Source organism: Miscanthus floridulus, chromosome 5, assembly GCF_019320115.1.
Source record: "Miscanthus floridulus cultivar M001 chromosome 5, ASM1932011v1, whole genome shotgun sequence".
NCBI lineage: Eukaryota > Viridiplantae > Streptophyta > Magnoliopsida > Poales > Poaceae > Miscanthus > Miscanthus floridulus.
The window spans coordinates 119,838,302-119,857,613 of record NC_089584.1 but is presented as its reverse complement, the minus strand read 5'-3'; the positions used below and the strand labels follow the sequence as shown (position 1 = coordinate 119,857,613).

The 19,312-nt window shown below is 42.9% G+C and overlaps 1 pseudogene; it reads left to right on the top strand.

Annotated features, from left to right (window-relative positions):
- Nucleotides 1–11,651: 11,651 nt before the first annotated feature.
- LOC136453292 (transcription factor TCP13-like) lies at nt 11,652–13,722 on the top strand (annotated as a pseudogene).
- Nucleotides 13,723–19,312: the final 5,590 nt, after the last annotated feature.

Genomic DNA, 19,312 nt, shown 5'->3' with positions numbered 1-19,312 from the left:
CGATCAGCAGCCAGGACTGCAAAATCAAGTCAACAGAATGGAATGGTCAATGTTAGCGAGTACCAGCCCCAATATCAAGTAACATCCACAATGAATTCTAGAAGTAGCAGATCAAATATATTCAAAGGGAGAACATTTAGTTTCTCAAATTCATTTTCTCATGACAAGGTATGCTACTTTGCTAATATTCCATCCATTTCCTATATTGGTATCATTTGTGCCACCTCCCTTTTAAGACGACTCATGGTTTAAACTTCATGTTCATTTGATCCCCACTTGTTCCTTTTTAGGTTTTCATTATATATATATATATATATATATATATATATATATATATATATATATATATATATATATATATATATATATATATATATATATATATATATATATATAACCCCCCCCACCACCACCACCACACACACACACACAGAGAGAGTAGAGGTCTCCCTACTGTAAAAACATTCATTTTGGTGGGTGGTAGAAATAGCAATTAGGTCATGTTTTTTAGAACTTTCAAATGCTTTTGCTGATGGATCAACTTGTTGAGACATTACTTTACACTGAAGTTACTGTATATAGTAGACCAGAGCCGAAAAAGCCTAGTCTTGCTCATCTAGAAGCCTAGTTTTCTTTTGATTATGTATAAATATTTGGTTCCCACTTGCTTTGATTTTTGTTGACAAAGTGGCTATGTACTTGCTTTCATTTTCTGAAAAGAATCACCAGGCGGAGGCAGGGGCGGAGATCACCTGCGCGGCTTGTGGCAGGCGGGGTTGAGCTCGCCCATGCGGCGCGCGGGGCCCAGGGGCGGCGCGGGAGGCCGGGCGCCGGAGCCTGTGTCGTCGGTGCGTGGGGGCAGGGGCACCGGGAGCCTGCGTCGTCAGCGTGCGGGGGAGGGGACGCCGGGCGCGGGGCACCGGGAGACTACGTCGTCGGCGCGTGGGGGCGAGCGCCGGGTGCGGGACGCTGGGGGCCGGATGTGGGCGGGCGCGGGCGAGGGACCGGCTGCGGGGCCGGCGGCGGAAACCCTAGGTGCGCGGGGCAGCCTGACGACGTCGAAGGAAGAAGACAGCTCCCAGACTAGATGACTCTCGTGCGCCCTCCTATTTATACTCGGGACTATTTGTAGGGGTGGTTCCTGATCCAGCCGCCCCTACAAATGCATTTGTAGGGGCGGTTCAAGATCCAACCGCCCCTACAAATATTTTCTATTTTTTTAAATCATAAATTCTATATTTTTTACATCATAAAAGCACAAAGTAAAAAAAAAATTGTGTATATGCACAAATATAATATTTTGTATTATTCTATATATGAAGAAATATATATATATATATAAACAATTGTAGTCAAAACAATATAGAAAACAAAAAAAATTAAAAATTAAAAATTTGAATTTTAAAACTTCGACTACAATTTTATGACATTAAATGAAATAAAATGAAAATGTTGTAAACATAAAAGTTGTATAACTCATCAACATGTACAACTTTTATTTTGATCATCTTGTCATGTGACTTTGTTTGAACGATTCAAATTTTGAAATTCAAACAATTTTAACTTGAAACAATATTTTGAAAGAGTAAATGATTTCAGATGAAAAACTCATGAATACCAAAGTTGTAGAACTCATCAATATGTACAACTTTTATTTTGATCATATTTTCATTTGACCAAATTTGAACAGTTGAAATTTTGAATTTCACTAAATGGCAACTTCAAACAAGATTTTAAAACCTTAAATGATTTCAACAATAAAAGTCGTGAACATAAAAGTTGTTGAACTCCTCACTATCTACAACTTTTATTTTGGTCACTTCTTCATGTGACAAAGTATTAGTAAACATTGTTCATAAATTCACATATGACTCATAGTTTCATGAACTATACGAGAAACATATTAATTTGTGAACAATGTTTACTATCATTTTGTCAGATGAAGAAATGATCAAAATAAAAGTTGTAGATCTTGATGAGTTATACAACTTTGGTATTCATCACTTTTTCAGCTGAAATCATTTAATGGTTGAAAATCTCGTTCGAACTTGTCATTTTTTTTTAAATTTGAAAATTTGAAGTGCTCAAACTTTGTCAAATGAAAAGAATGACCAAATCAACACACTAACTTGATAGGGCAAGATTTTAGAAAATTTTAGGGAAAAAATCATCACATTTGGAGTTAGTATAAGGGAGAAAGACTAGTTACAAATTTTACCCAGAGATTAAAAAGAAAAATCACAACTATTCATGATGAATAAGTGTGATTTCTCTTTTTAATCTGTGGCTGAAACTTATAACTAGTTTTTCTCCCTCATACTAACTCCAAATGTGAAGGTTTTTTCCCTAAAATTTTCTAAAATCATGCTCTATTATTTTAGTCTAGTCATCTATCTTTGTCACTAATTTTGAATAATTCAAATTTTAAATTTCAGAAAATGACAGCTTCAAACCTGATTTTCAAACACTAAATGATTTCAGCTGTAAAGGTGATGAATATAAAAGTTGTATAACTCATCAAGATCTCCTACTTTTATTTTGGTCATTTCTTCATTTCATAAAGTGTTAAGTGATTTCATAAAGTTTTAGTAGTAATAGAGGGGATGTTCAAATAGAGTCATCTGGATGTTGCAAAGGGTAGTCTCACACACATGCATAAAATGTAGTCTCACACACATACAAAAATATATAGTCTTACACACGTACATAAATATATAGTCTCACACGCATGCATAAATGAAGTCTTACAAACACATACTTACACAAACACTCCACGTTCAATAACTAGCTAGCCCGCTGTAACGACTTTCCCTTTGACACTTTTTCATTCCTATGGTATTATGTCTTTTGGGGAGGTTCTTTTCCACAACACTGATCTTCTTAGGAAAGTCTGTGAATAGCGGCATCTCATCGTAGTTATTGTAAGCTTCAACATCGTCCACGCCATCAACTCTAATAATGTGCTGTTTCCCGAAGGCAACCACGTGCTTTGTCTTCTTCTTCGGGGGGAGGTTACTTTGTGGGTCAGACATATAGAAAACTTGTGCGACACGTGAAGCGAGCACCCAAGGGTCATCTTGGTAGCCTAGATTCTCGAGGTCCAGGTCTCTCAATCCGATCTCGTTCAGTTGGTGTTGTTTGATCCAGCGGCATCGAAACAGGGCCACCGTTATATCCCTTTCATAGTCAAGTTTCCATATCTCTTCAATGATGCCAAAGTATTGGATCTTTCGCCCTAATCCATCAAGAGCCTCTATTCGAATGTCGCTGTTTTGGTTCACATATTTAATATCCTTTGCGTGGGTATAGTACGTATAGCCATTGATGTCATAAGCATTCCAAGATGTCACTTGTCTCGATGGCCCCTCTGCCAACCTACTAATGGTAATAGAGTCTATGGTTTCTCCAGGCGGTATGTTTTGGTCCTTCAACCATGTAGTTAGTCATTGCTTGTGTTGTTTCATGACCCAATCATCCGAACGGCCATTTCTCTCTGCCATAATGATAGCCAAGTGTTCATCAATGTACGATTGCATCAGTTGTGTACTCTACAAGACACTGTAATGCGCCCGACTCACCTCTTTGTAATCATGGTCGATGAACACTTTTCTACCACTGGTGCCCTTCCCAGCCAGCCTACCCTTGTGATGAGAATTGGGTTTACCAATCCCTTTCTTTACTTTTAGGTACTCTTGACAGCACTCGACGACTTCTTCAGTACTGTAACACTCTATCATGGAGCCCTCTGGGTATGCTCGATTACGCACGTATCGACTTAGAACCGATATGAACCGCTCGTAGGACCACATTTCATGCAAGTAGCAAGGGCCTAGCGCCTATATTTGATGAACCATGTGAATCATGAGATGTGGCATTATATCAAAAAAAGTAGGAGGTAAACACATCTCCAGTTGGTTTTGTGTCTCCACCACAAATTCATGTAGGTCACTCAGCTCTTGCTTGTCAATCATCTTCTGTGAGACCTTTGAAAAGAAGTAGCACATGCGGGTTATGGCCATTTTCAAGAACTCTGGCTTTATAGCCCTGATTGCAATAGGTAGAAACGCTGTCAGCATCACATGGCAATCGTGAGCCTTGCAGTGTGTTATTGACAAGTCCTTCATCGACACTAGCTTTTTCACATTTGCTGAAAACCCAGTCGGGACTTTGATACCCCTCAGGAAAGTGCATATAGCTCTCTTCTCGTCTGGTGTTAGGTTGAAGCACGCCACGGGCAGAGTGTATTTTCCATTAGCCTCAGGTACCGGGTGAAGCTGTGGCATCACATTTAGCTGCACCATGTCTTTCCGTGCTTTCAGACCATCCTTTGACTTGCCTGTGTCCATAAAGGTAGCAATGAGACTCTCAAAGACATTCTTCTGTACGTGCATAGCATCAATGGCATGGGGGACCTCCAAGTCTGGCCAATAAGGCAGATACTGAAAGAAGATCGATTGTTTTTTAAAAGGTATGCCTTCGATAGGAGGTGTGCTTCTATCTCTGTTCGTCCCATCCAAATTCTTCTTTCCATAGACGACGCATGTGTTTTTGACCATTCTGTACACATGTTCTCCGTTATGACGTCTCTCTGGAGGGGGTTCAATCTCCAGGGCGTTATCATAAAATCTAAAGAATAATTTGCTGCGGTACTTGTGCCTTGTCTTTAAGAAGCGTCAGTTCCTTAGATAAACTATCTTCTTGGATGCATCCAGGTACACCCATGTAGTACCATCCAAGCAAACCAAGCATCCCGTCTTCCCTTTGATCTATCCAGACAAAGCAAACAACGCAGGGTAATCATTAGTAGTAACAAATATTATTGCTCTACATATGAAGTCCTCCTTTCGGTGGTTGAGGCATGCATGGATTTTTCAACCCCCATTGTCAATGGACTTATGACCTTCTTCGCTTGGTATGTGTTGGCGGGAGCTGAGTTTGGTTGTGGCAGCACCCATGATAGGAGATGCAATAGATCATTGAAACTACAGTCTGACCAGCCGTACTTAGCCTTCAGGATGAGCAGCTCAAGCACAAAATGTAGCAATGTCCAATGTGTCGGACAACCCTTTTCAACATCATACACAGTCTCCTTCGATGCTTTTGTCACCCTTTCCAAGTTTTCTAGACCTTTCGGGCTATTTAGTAAAATCTCTGGTCTAAGGGCTCGAATTATGTCCTTTAAATCATCTTCATCCCCGACACGTGCTCCACCATCATTATTGGCACCATCTTCGTTGTTACCATCCCAACCACCAGTATCACCACCTTGTTCATTGCCAAACTCAAAATTCATTCGTGCATCAAGCTCTGCTAAATATTGGGACATGGATTCAATGGTTTTGTCGTCGTATTCGTCCTCATCCTCGTCGTTAACAATAACCGTTTCACCATGATGAATCCACACTGTGTAGTCCTCAACAAATCCTCGCATAATCAAATGTGATCTGATGATAGTCACATCTGTCCATGCCATACGGTTCTTGCAATCTTTACATGGGCAAATAATTGTATCCTTATTCTCTTTCAATATCGTTGCATGCTTCTTTGCGGCTTCAATAAATTTATCCACCTCTTCACGGAAACCTGCCTTGAACCTTAACAAACCATACATCCAAGAGTTCCTGTACTCCATCTTTTACAACAACAACAAAACAAACATTAAAGGATTACTTATTCAGATATATATAAAAATGAAATAAATTAATAATTACTTAAGAATAATTGTATATACTTCAGATATATATATGAATATAAATCTAATATAATTACATGAAGCATACAAACACACCATGGTAGAGGAAAATTAATTAATGGCCCATTTATCCATAAATAATTAAAATACATATTTATTGATTACAATAAACAATTTCAAAGACAACAATTAGCAACAATTATACTTTACCCAATATCTTTCATACAAACCTTAGTCTAATTTCATCAAACATAAATTTACAAAAACAAAATTAATAAAAAACCAAACCCTAAATCTAGATCCACATGCACATGAAACATCCATAAAACTAACTAATTGTTCACTAAAATCAAGAAACATGGACCAAATAATGGTATGATCTTGTTCCCCTCCCTAATTTACCTTAGTACATTTAAAACTTGGGTCTAATTTGCTTCATAAGTAGCTCAAGAACCATAGAAGAGAGAGAAAAACAAAACTCTAATTACTCACTAACCAATCATTAAAACTTCAAAAAAAATGTGGAATAGCATTTTTTTACCTTCTACAACCTCTCCACCAAAGGATTTGAGACCAAAACCTTCCCCCCTTAGTAGAGCAATTTTTGGGAGGTGCCCAAGGCCTCCCCACCTTTCTTTCACGGGTTGGAGTGAGTGACCCGAGGAGGAAGAAGGTGCTGCAGCTGTTTTATATGTGGGTCATTTATAGGGGCGGCTGGTGATTGAGCCGTCCCTACAAATTGGAGCTATATATACGGGGGCATTTATAGGTGCGGCTCAATCACCAGCCGTCCCTACAAATAGCAACTCCAGGAGCGGCTGGTGATTGAGCCGCCCCTACAAATCAGACAACATTTATAGGGGCGGCTCGTATCACCAGCCGCCCCTGCTGTTCTATTTGTAGGGACGGCTGATGTTTGGGCACCTGAGCACGCTGCTGTAGGGGCGGCTCTATCACCCACCATCCCTGCAGAAAAAAATCGAATCATTGCTCAAAATCGTTTTTTTACGTAGTGTTTCCGACCGTTTACTGCAGGTGAATCCACGCCCAATCCATGGTTTTCCCTACATTTACAACAGGTGTACATACATGTGTCCTCCCTTTTGCATTTACTGCTAGTTGCTGCTGCTGCTGGCATGCTGCTGGCTAGGGGGACCTCTGATGATGAGTTGTCCCAAGGAAACCAATCTATCATGCTGTTCTGATCGATGGCCATTAAGAGTCGTGTGTGTCTTGCTAAGAGCTGATCGAACACTCTCCTAAAATTTATGTCACATCAAATGTTTAAATACTAATAAGGAGCATTAAATATAAATTAATTACAAAACCAATTACATAGATAGAGGCTAATTTTCGAGACGATTTTTAAGTCTAATTAATCTGTCATTAGCATATGTTTACTGTAGCACCACGTTGTCAAATCATGGACTAATTAGAATTAAAAGATTCGTCTCGCAAATTAGTCGCAAGTTATGCAATTAGTTTCGTAATTAGTCTATATTTAATACTCCATGCATGTGTCAAACATTCGATGTGACAGGAATTTTAGGAGTTTATGCAGAACCAAACAACCCCTAAATACATCCACACCCATCTTTGCATGAAAAGACGAGAGAGCTTAGACAACATGATTCCATGAATACCGAGGAGGATATACAAACAGCCTCCTGAAAGCTAGGCATCAAGATATGAGTATGTAATAAGATACTCTGTAGAATGAAAAAAAAATCTATTATGACGCACGCATGTAAAGCTTTATAAGTGCGATGTCAGAGAGCGAGAGATCGATGCATCGCTTCGATCTGGGTATTATGTTGCAGTGAGCCAGTGATGATACAGATTGCTGCAGAGTACTCTTGGCCGTCCGTCTAGCTCCTTGTTTGGTAACGGGAAGGAAACGCCAAATCACAACGCGCAGTGTTTCCATTAACAATCCTCTTGGGCAGAACGCGGCGAGAGACATCAGACATTGCAATGCAAAATGTGGGGCCAGCTAATAAACTAGCTAGCTATGCTGCTGAACTGAAACGGTGCGTGTGCTGAATTGCTGATGCATGGAAGAACTAGTAGTTTATGTAAAAATGTTACTGTACATATGATTAATAATCATCTTTGATTTGTGTGCTGATTCAAGTAAGCTGCCATCAGTGGGTGCTAGCTGACTGTATAGAGTATAGACCATTATGTGGCCAGGCCATGAAGCAGCAGCAGTGGCATTATATTCGTTCTGATCTGATGTAGGCATATGAATATGGCACACTAGATCTGCAGATGCATGCATGGTACACTAGATCAATATAGGTTGATCCCTATGCGTATCTTGCATTTCATATAGGGCATGTTGTTTCTACGTGACCTACTAAAATTTCTGTCACATCGAATGTTTGGATATATGCATGGAGTATTAAATATAGACTAAATACAAAATTAATTACATAACTTGCGACTAATTTACGAGACGAATCTTTTAAGCCTAATTAGTCCATGATTTGACAACGTGGTGCTACAGTAAACATGTGCTAATGACAGATTAATTAGGCTTAAAAAATTCGTCTCGCAAATTAGCCTCCATATATGTAATTGGTTTATAATTAATCTATATTTAATGCTCCTTATTAGTATCTAAACATTCGATGTGACATGAATTTTAGAAGCGACTAAAGAACCAAACACCCCCATAGCATTCATTCTGATTCACATCGGTAAAAGAAAAAAAAGACAGAACTAAACGAAAATGATAGGGCGCCAGGAACAGAAACAGTGTACTCCTACCTAGCTATGACGAATCACTACCGGATACAGGAGGTTTGCCGAGTGCCAGGGGCACTCGACGAAGCTTAAAAAAATACTCGGCAAAGGGTTTGCCGAGTATTACACTCGGCAAACCCTATATCGACAAACGATAGATTGTCGAGTGTTTTTTGTCGGGCACTCGGCAAAGACGTTGCCGAGTGTCCCAAAAACACTCGGCAAACTTTTTTTCAAAAAAATAAAAAAAAAGACACACCGACACCACGCCCGCACCACCAGCACCGCCGTCGCCATCCACGCCACCGCCACCACGCCGGGGAAGAAGGGAGGGCCCCACCACGCCGCACCACCACCACGCCTAGGCCGCCGCAACAGCCACGCCCGCCACCACCACCACGCCCGTCGCCGCCAGATCTGGAGAGGGAGGGCCGGGAGAGGAGGAAGGGGAGGGACGGGGCCTCACCGGAGAGGGAGGAGGAGGGGGCGCCGGATCCAGGAGAGGGAGGAGGAGGGGGCGCGCCGGATCCAGGAGAGAGAGGAGAGGAAGGGGGCGCGCCGGATCTGGGAGAGGGAGGAGGAGGGGGCGCGCCGGAGAGGGGGGACGGCGGAGCCGTGCTGGATCCGGGCCGGAGAGGGAGGAGGGCGGGGCCGCGCCGGATCAGGGAGGAGGGAGGGGCGCCGGAGGAGGAGGAGGGAGGGAGAGGAGGAGCTAGGAGAGGGGAGGGAGGGAGGAGGGGCGCGCGGCGTGCGGGGTGACGAAGGGGGTGGTGTGCGAGGCAGTGCGGCTTTTATTTCCAGGAAAAAATAATTTGCCGAGTGTTGTAGATCTAGCACTCGCAAAGATTTTTTTTTATTTTTTTTCTTCTCCTTTTTTTCAAAAAAAGGTTTATATTTCTTTGTACGAGTGTTGTAGATCTAACACTCGGCAAAGGTTTTTTTTATTTTTTTTCTTCTCCTTCTTTTCCAGAAAAAAAATATTTTATTTCTTTGCCGAGTGTTTTTTTACACTCGGCAAACCCGCTCTTTGCCGAGTGTTTTTTTACACTCGGCAAACCCCCTATTTTGCCGAGTGTTTTTTTTGCCAAGTATTTTTAGTGCAGCACTCGGCAAGTCACTTATTCGCCGAGTGCCCGAGGGAATACACTCGGCAAACATAAAAACACTCGGCAAATTTGAGGATTCCGGTAGTGAATACACAGTTGAGTGGGGTATGTAAGTGAATTAGTATGGTTTTCAGCTATACTATTTCTTATTTTCCTGGCGCACAGAAAGTTGATGAAATATGTTTATTGATGAAAATGCATATTTCTGAATATTATTAAAGTTTTTAGCTTCCTGAAATGATATGGGGGATAGATACGATCCAAATTGCATTTCACTTTCCCATGAAAACATCTTCTTCCAATTTTATGTCTTTTACAGAGACTGAGGGTAAAAGTTTAGAGAGTGGTCCTGTAAATTGTTGCTCAAAAGAAGGTTGGTCCCGAGACTAAACTAGCCTCCTAGATTTTGATGTTGAAATATTTGAAAAGGCTGTGTATTTTGGTCCAATATGGAATGAGTGCGTTATATATGCAGACGGCTCATCATCAACATCGCCAACAGTTTCGATCGTCTTGAGAAAATGAGTCGTTCCTTTTTTAGCCCTGAAATTTTCTTCATTCCCTATTTGACACTCACTTCAACTTTTATCTCTAATTTGACACTACCGTCAAATCCGTTAGCTAACGGTGTTAACTGGCTGTTAAAAAGACGTTTTTGCCCCTAGAAAAAAAAGCGGCGAAGCAAATTTGAGAGGAAAAAAAACCTGCGCCCGCCTCTGATGCATGCGCCCAGCTGCAAAAAAAAGGCGCAGGTTTTTTTCCTCTCAAATTTGCTTCGCCGTTTTTTTTTCTAGGGGCAAAAATGTCTTTTTAACAGCCACTTAACACCGTTAGCTAACGGATTTGACGGTAGTGTCAAATTAGGGATGAAAGTTGAAGTGAGTGTCAAATAGGGAACGAAGAAAATTTCAGGGCCAAAAAAGGAACGACTCATTTTTCCGGTGTCAAATAAGGAATTCTCTCAAAAATTAAGGTGTCAATAGTGTCTGGCCTATTTGCAAGAACCCGTTGAAAATAAATTGCTGGCTTCAGTTAAATTTTGTGTATGAAAGGTGGAAGGTTAAACAAAACATTAAAGTTACTAAAAAAATTCAGTTCAATTTCAAAATAGAAAACTGTATCAAGTAAAAAAAAAAGGCTCCCCCCACATGAACAAATTAGAAAGTGGCATCATTGTTTGATATTGATATGTATATCTATCATACATTTAGGATTAGTGCTTTTCTTTAGTTTTGCCATAGGAAAAGGCTACTAAAAAGTAATAATCTTTCCGTTCTAAATTGTTAGACATTTTTTGCTTTTGTAGGCATAATATATATCTAATGCATAACAAAAGCGTAATGCATCAAGAGAAGTAAAAGCATCTTACAATTTAGAACTGCGGGAGCACGTACTCCAGTAGATATGATGCAGCATATTTTATGCCATGTGCAGCCTGCAAGAATTCCTTAGGTACTGCCTATCCCTACATAGGTACTGTACTATACATGCTATATAATACTCTTCTCTGTGAACCGGGTGCCCCAGCTACTTATTTGCATGGCTTTTATGCCTTGGAGCTTAGCTTATTATCTGCTGAGCTGCAGGGTCCAGGTCAGCGTCAGCACTACGGCGACGGAGAGTGAAGCGAGCTGAGACGGGGGAGCGGGAGCAGTGCACGGTGTGGTGGTGGTAAAAGGACGGGGATTGGACAACGACGCTGATCATTTATGCCGCCGTGTAAATACCCACCACAACCACAAGCAGCTAGAGCTTCGCAGGTCGCCTTCCACATCTCATTCGTCTCCCCCCACTGCTAGCTCCTGCAGCTCTCAAGCTAGCCTCTGGTAGCGCTAGGGTTTACACTGATCAGGGTCGGGTCCCTGGCGGCCGGCGGAAGCGGGCAATCGAGTTCGGCGGCGGCGAGATCTGCTTGCTCGGTGGTCGCCGCAGGCAGCCCCGGCACAGAGAAAGTCAATTGATTTGCAGGGGTTCGTTGCTGCCCATTTCAAGCGGCCTGTTCTTCGGCTGCAAACGAATCGTGGATTATTTACCGTTGGCTGATTTGGATTGATTTGGTGCGATGAGAAAAAATACTATTTCAGCTTATATCACGATCGTACAATCGTATAAGCCTAGTCGAACATGCTGAAGAGATCCTGTAAGTCCTCCTTACCAGTCGGTTTATTCGGTCGGTTGCTTGATGATTTGTTAATTTTTGACGGTTTGTCCTGCGGATTTGAAGATTATTGCAAAAAGTTTTAGGCCTTTCTCTTCTTTATTAGTTTTTGAAACCTTTTGTTTATTAATTAGAATACCCCAGATCTAACACAGATTTGTTCGCTCATCTTTCTTGCTATACATATATACTAATTAATTCCCCCCAAAATTTTTGAAGTACTGTTTGATATATATTCTTTCTTTTTCCCACTGCCAAAAAAAGCTTTCCCTAAAACAAGTTGCAGTCTTGCAGATGATCATCACGGGGCTGTTCGGCTGGTATTAAAGTCGGCTGATAAGCCGGCCTTGGCTGATTTATTGTGAGAGAAAATACTGTAGATTAGATGATAAGTCGGCTGATAAGTTCAAGCGAACATGCCCGTTGTGACGGTCTGGATCTGAACCTTATGATTTCGATCCAGAAGGGCCTCTGAACGCTTCTTTTGCTAACCACAGTTGCAAAAGTATCCAAATCATAATACTATAATCATGCATGTCCGAAAAAAATCAGTTCAGTGTGTTTTTCCCTTGTGTTATTTTCTAAAGTTTTTTTTTAAAACGAATGTTTTCTAAACTTCTGGGCCTCGATCCTACCGTCTTCTCATTTCAAAGAGCAGAAGAAAGAAACCAATCCATGTACGATGTATTCATAGTTTTGCCTGCAAAAGCGGCTAGCAGAGATGTGGAGGCCGCTCAATCATGGAATCATCCCTTGCACAGCGCATATAGTGCCTGCCACTGCCGCGCACAGCGATCCACAGCTCACTGGCGCTCACCTGCACTGTTTCATACCGCTATCTTGCTGTTCCATGGAGCGAATAAAGCTGCAGCGCTTTCCCCATTCCCCAATGGAACAGTGGCACAGGCACACATTAACCGGCAGACCCTCTGCCGTGCTTGCATGCACAGTGCACAACCATGGCGCGCCATTTCATGCGAATCTGTTATGCTTGCATTATTGCATACGATAGATGCTACAATTAACATGCTGTTAATTTGATTGGCTGACCAGTTGCAGTGGATGATACACCGACACGCAGCTAGCTAGCTGGGACATCTCGCGATGACGGGCGGCGCCGTTGGGCTCATAAGACGATGATAAGGGGCGGCAACAACCAGGAGGCGGCGGAACGTCGAGGAGCTGCTAGCCCACCAGCAGAACAAGCACGCCGCCGTGGCGACGTCGCGGCAATGGTCGGCGCAGACGGAGTCGCGCATCGTGCGCGTCTCCCGCGTCTTCGGCGGCAAGGACCGCCACAGCAAGGTGAGGACCGTCAAGGGGCTGCGCGACCGGCGGGTGCGCCTCTCCGTGCCCACGGCGATCCAGCTCTACGACCTGCAGGACCGCCTCGGCCTCAACCAGCCTAGCAAGGTCGTCGACTGGCTGCTCAACGCCGCGCGCCACGAGATCGATAAGCTGCCGCCGCTGCAGTTCCCGCCGCAGGAGCACCTCATGGTCGGCCACCTCACGCCCCACATGCCGCTGGGGCACGAGGAGAAGTTCGGACTAATCGCCGCGGCCGCGGCGCTCGCGAGCGACGGAGGCGGCGCCAAGGTCAGCCAGCAGGGCGACGTCGACGTCGACGGGACTGGATCCCACCACTTGGTGGGGAGGTTCCCCGGCTGCGGCTACCACCGGTTCATGGAGCTGAACAGCGCGTTGGGCATGGTCAGTAGCGCAATGGCGCCGTATAACAACTACACCGGCGGAGAGGCATGGAATAACAGCGGCGGCGTGCATGACAGCTGCGCCGGCGGCTCGCCGCAGGTCGTGGCAGCCGCTCACCACTCGCCGTTCCCGTCGCTGCTCTCCTTGGCTCCACGTCCGCATCAGCTGGCGTTCTACTCCTCGGAAGCTGATCAGCAGTTTCAGGTGGAGAACCTTGGCTCGCAAAGCCTGTCCTTGAGCTCGGCGAGGGCTTACCATGATCAGGCTAGCTAGGAGACTACATACTACTGGAACTCTTCGATCGAGATTAATTAAGGTAGGAACAATGCTCATGCTCACTGATCCCAAAATTCCCCAAGTACAATATATCTAGCTGTGCAAGTGTGACAGGGTTTCCAAGTGCCTTTTAAGGAGAGGCAGTTAAGCTTGTGATGGTTTCATAATTAGTATGAAGCTAGACCTGAAACAGAATAAAATCTGCGGGGCTTGCAGTCTGTGTTTGCGATACGGATTTGTTACTTCTTTCAATACACAAAGGAGTAATATTATTGTGTGCTGGCTTGTAAAATAACAATATGATTTTTTAATATTATGGCTTTTATTAGTTATTTCCATCCCATTCTAAATTATAAGACGTTTTATTTTTTCTAGACGTATATTTTTTGCTATGCACTTTGATATACACTATGTCTAGATACATAGTTATCGGTGTTTCGAGTAAACACCAACTAGTAAATTTGTATTTGTTGTGCGTTAGGCCCGGATGGTGTGCTAAAGGACACAAGGTTTATACTGGTTCGGGCAGAATATCCCTACGTCCAGTTTGCTGCTACTCATGTTATTAGCACTAAAAAAAGGTTCATAGTAGAGGGTACAAACTGGTCGAGAGAGGGACAGGTCCTAAATCTCTGATGGAAAGGTCGAAAGGGCGCTGAGAGCTTGGTTGCTGCTCAGCTGTGTGTGTGATATGTGTCGAATTGATCCGTCCCTTAGTGGGGCGTCCTGCCCTTCCTTTTATAGACAAGGAGAGCAGAGATTACAGATGGGAGAAAGAGGAAAAAACAGAGGTAGAGAAGGTCCTTCGAAGGTGTCGGGTCTTCCTTTTCCCTTGAGCCTGCTCTGCTGACATGGCAGACGGTGCTAGGGATAGCACGTTCGTTGATCCTAATAGGGCCGTGCTCTGGCTTCGTTCAGTAAGTGGTCACGTCCCATCCTACTCCGGCGGACGGTGTGGCGTGCCAGGGTGCCGAGCCATGACCCCACGGGGAGCAGACGGGGAAGTGACCGTACGTCTGTACTGTAGATGATGTGAATTCCCTCCTGAATTGTAGTGGTTGTCGTATGCTTATGTTAGGATCCGCGTCCGAAGGCTGATGGCGGCGTCCACAACATTGTAAGACAAAAGTCAGCGCCTACAACACTGTTCGGGCTCTATCATGCCTGGAAGGGATTAAAGCGCCAGTCCTATCATATCCTGACGGTACTTTCCCACAGGCGTGCAGGGTATGGTCCTCGGTACTGCGGTTGACTTGAGTGTCCTACCCTGTGCTCGTCATTATGAAGGAGTAGGGTGCAGACGTTGGGCGAGGCGAAGACTGCCCCGGGGCGTCGGGCGAGGCGGAGCCAGCCCTCAGACGTCGGGTGAGGCGGAGCTAGCCCCCAGACATCGGACGAAGCGGAGCCAGCCCTCAGACGTCGGGCGAAGCGGAGCCAACCCTCAGACGTCGAGTGAGGCGGAGCCCAACCCTCGGGGGTTGGGCGAGGCGAGGCTAGTCCCCGGTCGTCGGGCAAGGCGGATCCAGTCCTCGGTCGTCGGGCAAGGCGGAGTCTGCCCCTATCCATCGGGCGAGGTGGAGCCAGCCCTCAGACGTCGGGCGAGGCGGAGTCCAGCCCTCAGGGGTCGGACGTGGCGGAGCCAGCCCTCAGCCGTCGGGCGAGGCGGAGTCGAGCCCTCCAGGGTCGGGCGAGACGGAGCCAACCCTCAGGGGCCGGACGAGGCACGGCCAACCTTCGGTCATATGGACAAGAAGTGCAGTTGCGTTCTTGTCTGTTTGGAAGCATCAACGTTTGATGGTTATTAGTTCCACCTCATTGGGTACCCCAGTATTAGGTCCCCGATAATAGTTAAACTAATGTATATAAAAAAGGCAAAATGTCTTATAATTTGAAACGGAGTGAGTATGTATAACATTTGACGATTTTGGCTATCATTTTGATGAGTTTCTTGATATACCCTTTTGTTTCATGTCGAGCAATTATATGTGCATGGCATACTTCATATGAGCAATTAAGGAGGAGCCCCACCCAAATTAAACGCCTCTTGAAATCTTTTTAATACTCTCTCCATTTTAAATCGTAAGATGTCAGACTTTTTTAGGTACATAAGTTTTGCTATCCACTTATAGATTACTCAGCCATCCAACTTTAAGATTAGATTGATCTGACATATGCACTAACACAAAATCAGGCGTCACCCTAAATTTTATATTACACTATATTTACTAAAATACACCTTTTTAGGTGACTAAAAAGTAAAAATACACTTGAAAAAGCATTTGTAATATATGTGTGTGATTTCGATTTATACTAAATGCAACTAATAAAGTGTAAATGGAACTGCATGTTGGGGGACACTTAAGTTTTCTATATATATACTCGCATCAAAATTTATGTTTCAACCATCTAAAACACTTATTAGGTAAGATTTATCTTTTCCCAGATTAAATTTGAAAATAGAGCTTCCCACAAGGATTCAACTGTAAGAGTATCTCCAAGAGTCTTTGTAAAGTTCACTCTCTAAATCATTATCTGGAGAGTTATTTATATAAAAATCAGTTTTCTATATCTTTTTGCTATCCAACTTTTTTTCTATATATTGTGTGTACTCTAGAGAGTCATTCTTGTTTTCTATCTTTGGACTAGCGAGAAATCCAAAATATTAGATAGTTATATTTGGATAACCAAACAAAAAAGCTTTTGGAGGGATATTTTTTTCATTCAAAATCTCTATTCCTAACAATTAGGAATGGATATAGAGAGTCTTCTTAGAGTTGCTCTAACTGCATATTGGAATCTAAAAGCTTTAAGACCATTTATTCTATCATTTACTATATCCCATGCATATATACCCCAATTGAGAATTGCAAATTTTAGTTACAAATTCGAAGTCCATTGAGTATGATATACATTAAGGGGTCGGCAGTGAACAAATAGTCACTGACGTTATATTAAATCTATATATGTCAAGAGTGATGATATATACTAGTAGCCTATGCAGATAATGTACTTGATTTAATCATCCTTAATGCTAGCGCTAGCATTTCGTAATTTTTCGTTTTACAATATATGTGTAGGTCAAAGTCCATGAAATTAAGATTTTTAGTATTTTATATCTTCACACATCAGTAACTGAAGTAGTGTTAGCCCAGCAGAGAATATCTTTGTGATTCCGGAGGCAAATGTGTCGCTATGCATATATATGCTCTGGAACAATATATAACATATATTAGTCCCCTGCCTCGCCAAAAAATAAGTCGTTGTTGAATCTAACAATTTGCATTAATTTTGTAACAATTTTTATAAGTCATTGTTTGCTACTGAAAGACTGAGAGTGCGAGATTAATGGTCTTCATTTGCACGCAAGAATCACTAGAGGGACAAAGACACTACCATTGTTGTCAGAAATATATAGGATGTATCGAGTCAACTATTGGATTACATTTAGCAAAAGAATGTCATCGTTGTATATAAGTAGAATTTAATAGGTATTTATGTAAGATAAAAAAAGAAGGGTAGGCCGTGCAGTGGTGAGAGCTATCTCACCGAGTCACCAGGTCATGGGTTCGAAGCAGTCTCTCCGCAGATTTTACGGGAGGAAGGCTTGCCTCGGTTTTTCCCTTCCCAGACCTTACTCACGTGGGAGCCTCCGCCCTTTATTTAAGATAAAAAAAATACATTCAGCTGGGCCTGGGCGCCTGTTCAGAACGTAAAAGACGTCGCATGAATTGAAGAAAAAGCTATATATCATGGGATCAGTAAGTGTATCGTATCAGGGTTTGGGAAAGAGGCCGGAGTAATCGAAATCCTGAGTTTATGCCAACTGATTACGTCCCAGAATGGTAAAGCGGCGAGAGGCGCCGCATGGCAAAATTAATGACCATGATATTCAGTGTGTGTATATATATATATATATATATATATATATATATATATATATATATATATATATATATATATATATATATATATATATATATATATATATGAACTCTGAAGTCTGAAAGATCCGCATACGCAGGCACAATCTGTCTCCCTCTCAGTATAGGATAGGAAGGAGTCGGCCTGTTAACGATCGTGAATTATTTATTACTGACTAATTTGATATAAAAGAAAAATATTATTCTTAATTAAAAATTTACGATTATTTACGAGCAAATGAAAGCTGAGTATCATCAGCCGTCGTCACCCCACACCAGCACTACTGGCACCGCCAAATAAAACGAAGAGAACACGACATGATGTGACTCATTTGTTGGTGCAGACCCACCAACTAATGCACGACTAGCTGCTCCTACCTAGCTAGCAGCTCGTTAGCTACTCCTAGTCCTAGCTAGCTAGCTCGACAACATGCATTCGTGCATGGCATGCACTTTTGCAAAATGCACGGTACATACTCCCACACATGAGATAGGAGATGTGATGATCTGAGTACTCCTATGTGATTTAAGTCATGTCCGTACGGTTTAATCACTGATGAAACTCATACAGTTAATAATAATCCTAGCTAGCTGAACCCAAATCACATCATAAGCTGCACAAATCAGTGCTGCTCAGATCGGGTACTGCGCGTGTGCCGTCCTGTCTGTTCTGACTTCTGACCAAGAGGAAAGAAGGAAAAAGCCTAATGAGAGTCGCTATCTCTCGTCTTTTTCCAGCACCCTTTGCTAAAGCTGGACCTAAATCTCAAAGATAGCAACCTTTCTTTTTCTGCACTGGGCCTTGTTTAGATTGAGGTTAGGAATCAGTATTTGGTATTGTAGCATTTTTGTTTGTATTTGATAATTATTGTCCAATTATGGCCTAACTAGGTTCAAAAGATTCGTCTCGTAATTTACAATCAAACTATATAATTAATTATTTTTTATCTACATTTAATACTCTATGCATGTATCCAAAAATTTAATGTGATAGAAAGAGAACGAAAAAACTTACAATCTAAACAAGGCCCGGCAAAAATCGACCGATCTGGCATATCTATTATCGATCTCTATACCCGTGCTCAGCACAGCTCATGCATGAGCAGGCTGTGCAGCAGGAAAAGGATACTACTAGTGCTACTCCTACATAGGAGTAGATGCTACGGAGTACAAGTTACAAGATCGAGATGGAGGAAAACATTTCCTGCAAAGAGAGGCACACAGCACATAATTTGCCATGGACAAGGCAGTCAGGCACACAGCACATCTGATCTGCAAACAACAAAGCATATACGTACACACGCGCGCATCGCCGCATGGAGAGCCACGTGGAGGAGAACAGAGCAGTGGGAGTACTCTTACAGGATGCATGGACCATTGCATTGCAGTGCATTGAAATTAACCAAGACCAGAGCCACGGGTACCGAATTTTTTACAATTTAGTCTTTTTTTTAAAGTTTCTCACAAATAGACCCCTGACGAAAAGAATTTAGAAAATAGACCATTATCTCGGCGCCATTGATGCTGGCGCCGAGGTAGGCGCTATCATCTCTAGCGCCGAGCTCCTGGGCATGGTGGATGACCTGACAGGGAGTTCGGCGCCGTAGATCTTGGCGCCGAGCTCAGCGCCAACGTGAATGGCGCCGAGCCTTTCATACCTATTGGGCCCGCGCCTTTCCTCTCTTCTTCTCCCTCCCTCGCC